A 6,946-nucleotide genomic window follows, 5' to 3' on the forward strand; every position below is an offset into this window, starting at 1 on the left:
TCCCTCCATCATGCCTCGGGAACTATTACAAGGCTCTTAATGGAGTAATAGGATTATGAATCGATCGTAACCATATTAATAGATTCCACGGCACTTTTAGGTGATCTGCTGACGAAACCTGAGGACGTGTGGTGGTAGCGAAGAGAGGTATGTAAGTAAGTCCACGAGTGAGAAAGGGAATGATGGGGAGGACGAGGGTGGGGTGTGGGTGTGTGGGGGGGAATAATACGTATAATATCTCCCTCGTGACAAATTTGTGTGTATTTTCAGTTCAATCACCAGGGGGTGGAATTTTAGTCTAGGAAAGGGCTAAAAAGGAATGGCTGTGTGTGTGTGTGTGTGTGTGTGTGTGTGTGTGTGTGTATGTGTGTGTGTGTCGCGGGTCAGTAACAATGCAGGAAATATGTACACAATGTAGACGGTCTGCTCTGCCTTTCTGATATGTATGAGTATACACGCATTTTTTATTGTTTTGCGTCAGTAACCATTTGTCCTCGAAATGCTTATGGTACGGAGCGACGACTGACACACACCATTCTGGAAGCTGCCGCTGTGTGTGTGTGTGTGTGTGTGTGTGTGTGTGTGTGTGTGTGTGTGTGTGTGGGCAACAGTAACCTTGACGCCGCATCGGTTGTCATTTTCTAGACTAAACATTGAATATTTTTGAATTCCCGCCAGTTACGTTATTTTTCTATTTTTCCGAAATATTCCAGACTTCAGTGGCTAGCTGACTGGAAACACATTAATCTTTATCTGGAAATGTGGCATAGTGCGTTACTTTTTTTTATCACCTTTCTAGCTATAAATAAACACATTTTTCGAGTTGAATACTCTTCCTCTGCTTTTCCTTTTCAAGCTGCTGTTGCATCATATAGTAAAGACCTCAGCTAAAAATAGAAAAAAATAATGATGCATTGAGTAAACGTACATGTTTTTTTCCCTTTTGTAAAACACCACAAATCGCCACAACTTTGTACGCATTGTTCCCTGGCATTTATTTTCCCTATATAAAATCAAGAGGCAAAGAGAATGAGCGAGGGTTCAAAGGCATTCACCGAAATCTTGCACGAAAGAGAATAATTTCGTGTGTCAGCAAAATAACTGTATCTCCTCCTCCCTCCTCCCACGGGCTGTGACTAGTAAACATTCCAGTAATAGCGAGGATGTTTACGGAGGAGGGAGGGGCGAGGAGCGGCGGCGCAGGCAGGAAGGGAGAGAGAGAGAGAGAGAGAGAGAGAGAGAGAGAGAGAGAGAGAGAGAGAGAGAGAGAGAGAGAGAGAGAGAGAGATCAGTACATCATCTCATCTAGAAACAGACTTGTGTAATGATCCTAAAATGAGTCATTTGTCATCATCATCATCATCATCATCATCATCATCATCATCATAAGCACCACCATTAATAATATTCTTCTCCTTCTCACAACTTACACACACACACACACACACACTCTCTCTCTCTCTCTCTCTCTCTCTCTCTCTCTCTCTCTCTCTCTCTCTCTCTCTCTCTCTCTCTCTCTCTCTCTCTCTCTCTCTCTCTCTCTCTATATATATATATATAAGATACTCCTTCATTACCTCAACCCTTCCTGTCTGCCATCTTCCATTTTTCTCCTTAGCTACGTCGCCTCGTCCATTCACTGCCATTAAATGATTATCCCTTCTTTAAATTTGCCCAACCACTTCATTCCCTCTCCCCCCCACCCAGTATCTCTTTGTTCCTCGTTTACCTCTTCCTGCTCTTCCTATCTCTTCTACTTCCCTTCTTCTCTTTGTACTTCCCCTTTGTTCATGTTCTTCAGTATGTACTTTCTCAAGGTCCTCTGTTCCTCCTCTCTTCCCTCCCTGCCTTCTCTTTCTGGTACCCTTTACTTCATACTCTCTTGCTCCCCTCCACTTAGCCCTGTCACATGCCTCGCTCCCTCTAGGCGTTCAAACATGCGTTGCGCCAGATTACAAGCAGCTGTGATCACGGTGCTGCTTTCAGGTGGCAGAACAGTTGCTGGTAAGGTGAAAGGCATCTATTTTAGGATGTCTTATTTGTGTTACGGTCTCTTATCTACCCTATTATCAGCCTCTCTCTCTCTCTCTCTCTCTCTCTCTCTCTCTCTCTCTCTCTCTCTCTCTCTCTCTCTCTCTCTCTCTCTCTTTCTCTTTCTGTTAACGTGTTCCTCTCATTATGCCTCTTCCCCTTCTCATCTTCCTAGCTCTTCCTCCTCCCTTCTGTTTTTCTTTCCCTCTCCTTTCCTTCCTCTTCCTCTCCCTTGTCCTCGTCTCCCTCCGCCTTCTCCTTTGCTTCAGAAAATAGGGCACGGTGTCAGGCTGCCGTAAAGTTTCCGGACGAAGTGCTCCCAGAAGCGACTGGAGCCCACGTATCAGTAGCAGAAATCTCCGTAGCTGGCACTCTCCCTCACCCTCGTTCCTATCAGCCCGCCCATCAACACGCCCACCCACGCCCTACACGCCTTCGCCTCGTACATTTTTCTATGGAGATGTTGTCGGTTATTAGTGTATGTTTAGTTAATAAGTTCTTGATGCGTGTGTGTGTGTGTGTGTGTGTGTGTGTGTGTGTGTGTTCCTTGCTGAATTCTCTTTGTGTCCTACGTAAGAGGGTTTGTGTCATTCCCAGTACGACGTTTTCTTTAATCAGTTTAAGGGAGTCTCTTCGTAGTTGTCCTCGTCCGCGTCCTCTTCCTGATCGTCGCAGTGGTTCTGGTGTTGTTGTTGTTGTTGTTGTTGTTGTTGTTGTTGTCGTTGATTTTCTTCCTCTTCTTCTTCTTCTACTTTGTCATCGTCGTAGCCCTTCTCTTCCTCATCTGTTGTTGTTGTTGTTGTTGTTGATGATGATGTTGTTGTTGTTGTTGTTGTTGTTGTTGTTGTTGTTGTTGTTGTTGTTGTTGCTGTTGATCTTCTTGTTCTCGTTCTTCTTGTTTGTTGTCGTCGTCATCGTTTTAGTCCTTCTCTTGCTCCTCGTCCTCCTCGTCCTCTCCGTCCTGCTCCTGCTCCTGCTTCTCCTCCTCCTCATTCATAGTCCGCAGTGCTTTAGATCCTTTACGTAAACACATCCCCTCCTCTGTTTGTGTGTCTGTCTGTGTGTCTGTATGTCTGTCTGGCGGCCTGTATATCTGCCTCCTTCTCTCTCTCTCTCTCTCTCTCTCTCTCTCTCTCTCTCTCTCTCTCTCTCTCTGTCTCTGTCGTGATTAAAAGAAAAAAAACCCAAAGGCCGGCGATCGTTGTGTTCCCTTTTAGTGTTGATTGAAAGAGTCACACAAATATTTCGAGGCAATAATGATTCCTCCCGGGCGATGTGCACACAGGCGGAACGCTTTACAGGAATCAGATCACGCACATAAATTACCTCTCAAACGCTTTCCTAATTAGCCCGTAATTGTAATCTGAGTGCTGAATTGTGAGACTAAGGCTGGTTGGCTTTTGTACCCCAAATCCACTTTCTTTGCAGCGGATGATGCTAACTCAAATATATATTAGCAGTAATGTAGGTGATAATGTCTGGAAGGAGCCGCAAAGAAAGAAGGCGATCAAAGGCTTAATATCCTGGCTAATTATCGCCGCGGCTGCCATGGAGTCACACGCAGGTTCTTGGCGCCCCTAACCACCTTTCTCCTCATCATCGCCGCACCCCCAGCACCTTCCCAACACCTTCCCTTGCCTCCTGACGCCGTTGTGTAAGTCCTCCTCCTCCTCTTCCATTTCCCTTGCTCCACTACCGCGAATAATTTCATCGTTACTGAGGGAACCACTGTTTTGAAGAAGAGTCCAGCATCCCTTGCCTCCGTCTTCCCTTAGGTGTGTGTGTATGTGTGTGTGTGTGTATGTATGTGTGTGTGTGTGTGTGTTGGTGTGTGGGTGTGGGTAGGTGGATGGGTGTTTGTGGGACTTTTTGGGGCTTCCTTTTTCCGAGTTTTTCTTTTTTATTGTAGATTTATGGAGAATTTTTGCCGCCTGAGGAGTTCGTCGTTCATTTTTGCATCAACATTTTTTTTTTTTTTTTTAGTTGGCAAACCTGTCTGCTTCCTCTGATGCTCGTGGTATTAAAGGGGTAGAGGCGAGCAGTGAGTGACGAATGAATGAATTGGTGGAGGGAAGGAAGGAAGCGGGAAAAAGTGTGGCTGGAGAGGATCAGAGGATGAACAAAGTTACGCTCATAATTTTCTTCCTTGTCCTCGTCGTCCTCGTTTTCTTCGTCTTCCTTCCCTCCTGCTCAAGGTAGGAGACACGGCCGGTGCTTCCCTGAGCTGGTAAACAGATCAGGCAAAGCTCCTTACAGGTCCTTCCGACGTCGCCGTGACTAAGGTGCAGCGGGAGTGAGGGAGGAGGGATTAGTGCGTCAAGGGAGGTGGCGGCGGCGGCGGCGGCGGCGGCGGCGGCGGCGGCGGCTTGGCGGGGAGTAGTGGTGCGAGGGGCGGTGATTTGTGGGCTGAAGTGATGGTGCCATGTTACGTTTATTACACGCTGTTCCCCTCCCCTGTGCGGGTACTTACCGTCCTGTCCTGTTGAGTCCTATTTGCGAGTCGTTGCTGGTGGTGGTGCCTCTGCTGCTGCACCCACCACCACTACAAGCGCAACTATGATGAATATAACACCAGGATCTTCTGTGTCCTTGACTGTCGTAACCACTATATTATTTCGGGTAAGGCCTTGTCGCTTGAGTTGGTTACGGGAAGAAGTGACAAGTTACAAGTTTGTCCCGGCAAGTTGTGCGGTGTGGCGGAGGGATGACAAAGGGCAGGGCGTGGGGCGGAGGGAAACGGTGCTTGCTGAAATGAAAGTCGTTTTATGATCTCTTTATTTAGTCATCAGGAGTATCGTGGCTTATCTGACCAAAACTGCCACCGTATTCTATTAGCCAGCAGTGGGTATAGATTGACTGACTGATAAAGTTAGTCTTTGTCGCTGCAAAATCTTTGGTCTTATAGCGTAAGGACATAAGGGAAGAAGAGTCCTGATCTGCAAGGCTGTGGGAAAATATGAGAAGTAATTTTTTTCTTTTGTATCTTCCACTCAGCCTTTCTTGATCAACCGATATGCCCAAACACCAATCATGAGTTAGCTAAACCATAGGTAAGCAAATATCATACCTACACCTCTCTGCTACATCCACATCTTGCTACATCCCTGCTACATCCACATCTTGCTACATCCTTGCTACATCCACGTCCTGCTACATCCCTGCTACATCCACATCTTGCTACATCCTTGCTACATCCACATCTTGCTACATCCCTGCTACATCCACATGTTGCTACATCCCTGCTACATCCACATCTTGCTACATCCCTGCTACATCCACGTCTTGCTACATCCCTGCTACATCCACGTCTTGCTTGAAAAAATTAGGTCTAAGAAAGAGGTAGGAAGAAATTGGTTCTCAAATAAAGTGGTAGATGAGTGGAACGGACTCAGTAATCATGTTGTTAGTGCAAAGACATTAGGGAACCTTAAGAGAAGATTAGACAGGTTTATGGATGGGGATGATAGGTGGAAATAGGTAGGTATATTTCATACAAGGACTGCCACGTGTAAGCCTGGTCGCTTCTTACAGCTTCCCTTATTTCTTATGTTCTTATGTTCTTAATACCTTGAAAAAAATTAGACATGAATTCCAAAACCTTAAAAAGACAATCAGGAACAGTATTTCGAACCTTTGTGTCTCAGTCAATCTACTTTTACCTCTCAGTGAATTGCTAAAAATAAGTAATTGTTTGAAAGACCGCAAAGACAAGAGAGAGAGAGAGAGAGAGAGAGAGAGAGAGAGAGAGAGAGAGAGAGAGAGAGAGAGAGAGAGAGAGAGAGAGTATACATATGTGTCCATCTTTCATTGGATCAGCATTTATTTTCTTCTATCTTGACGAAGTGCTTATTTTCCAGAGAGAGAGAGAGAGAGAGAGAGAGAGAGAGAGAGAGAGAGAGAGAGAGAGAGAGAGAGAGAGATGAAGGGAAGTAAAGCGTGTCTAGGGACCTGTCTATTTTTCCTCTGTCAAATACCTCTAGGCAGCTATTTCCTGAAGTGGTATTTCTGGAATTTTAATGCATCGCTACTGCCATATTTATTATACATCTATTTGTACAGGAACGCCGGTCAAAGGCAACCAGGGGAGCAAAATAATTCTGCTCCAAACAGCTCGCTATTCTCTGCAGCGTTCGACAGGCAGGAAAAATGCGCCGTTCATTGTATGTATTCTTACACTTTCCTCTGTGAATTACCGCGCACCGTTGTGTCTTATCTTGTATCGGGTTTTCATTGGAATATTCCCCTGCTTATTCTCTTAAACTTTATTCTTGACGTGACATTTTTCGCTGTGGGATTTGTTTCCGCTTTTGCAAATATGTTTATCGATAGAATTATTTATATATTCTGCCGATCGTCTCCTTTAATCAACAGCTTTATTGTTTATATTTCGCCTCTCTCTCTCTCTCTCTCTCTCTCTCTCTCTCTCTCTCTCTCTCTCTCTCTCTCTCTCTCTCTCTCTCTCTCTCTCTCTCTCTCTCTCTCTCCTCCTCCCCTCCCCTCCAGCCGCCAGAGGTAAACTAAGTGGAAAATACAAGTTGTAGGAGGAATTCAGGGTCTGTGTTTAACTTTGTCGGAACCTGGTGCCGAGCGGGAGGGAGGGAGGGAGGGAGGTAAGTAAGGAGGGGAAGAGGGGAGGGAGGGTGGAGGGTGGGAAAAGAAGGAAGGGAGGGGGAAATAAAAGAAATAGAACGAGAGAATTTGAGGAGGAAATCCTGATTGTATAAGAAAGGATAGCCTGTGGTTGGAGGAAAAGAGTAAGGTGAGGAAGGATTTAGATTATGTATGTTTAAGTGTGAGGGGGGAAAAGTGAGGTTTATCTTTAGGGCTGAGTGACGTGAGAAACATCTTAGGAGAGGAGGAGGAAGAGAAGGAGGAGGAGGGTGAAAAGATTCGAAGGCAACGGACAGTTAAGGAG

Source organism: Scylla paramamosain, chromosome 24 (assembly GCF_035594125.1).
Source record: "Scylla paramamosain isolate STU-SP2022 chromosome 24, ASM3559412v1, whole genome shotgun sequence".
NCBI classification, from domain to species: domain Eukaryota; kingdom Metazoa; phylum Arthropoda; class Malacostraca; order Decapoda; family Portunidae; genus Scylla; species Scylla paramamosain.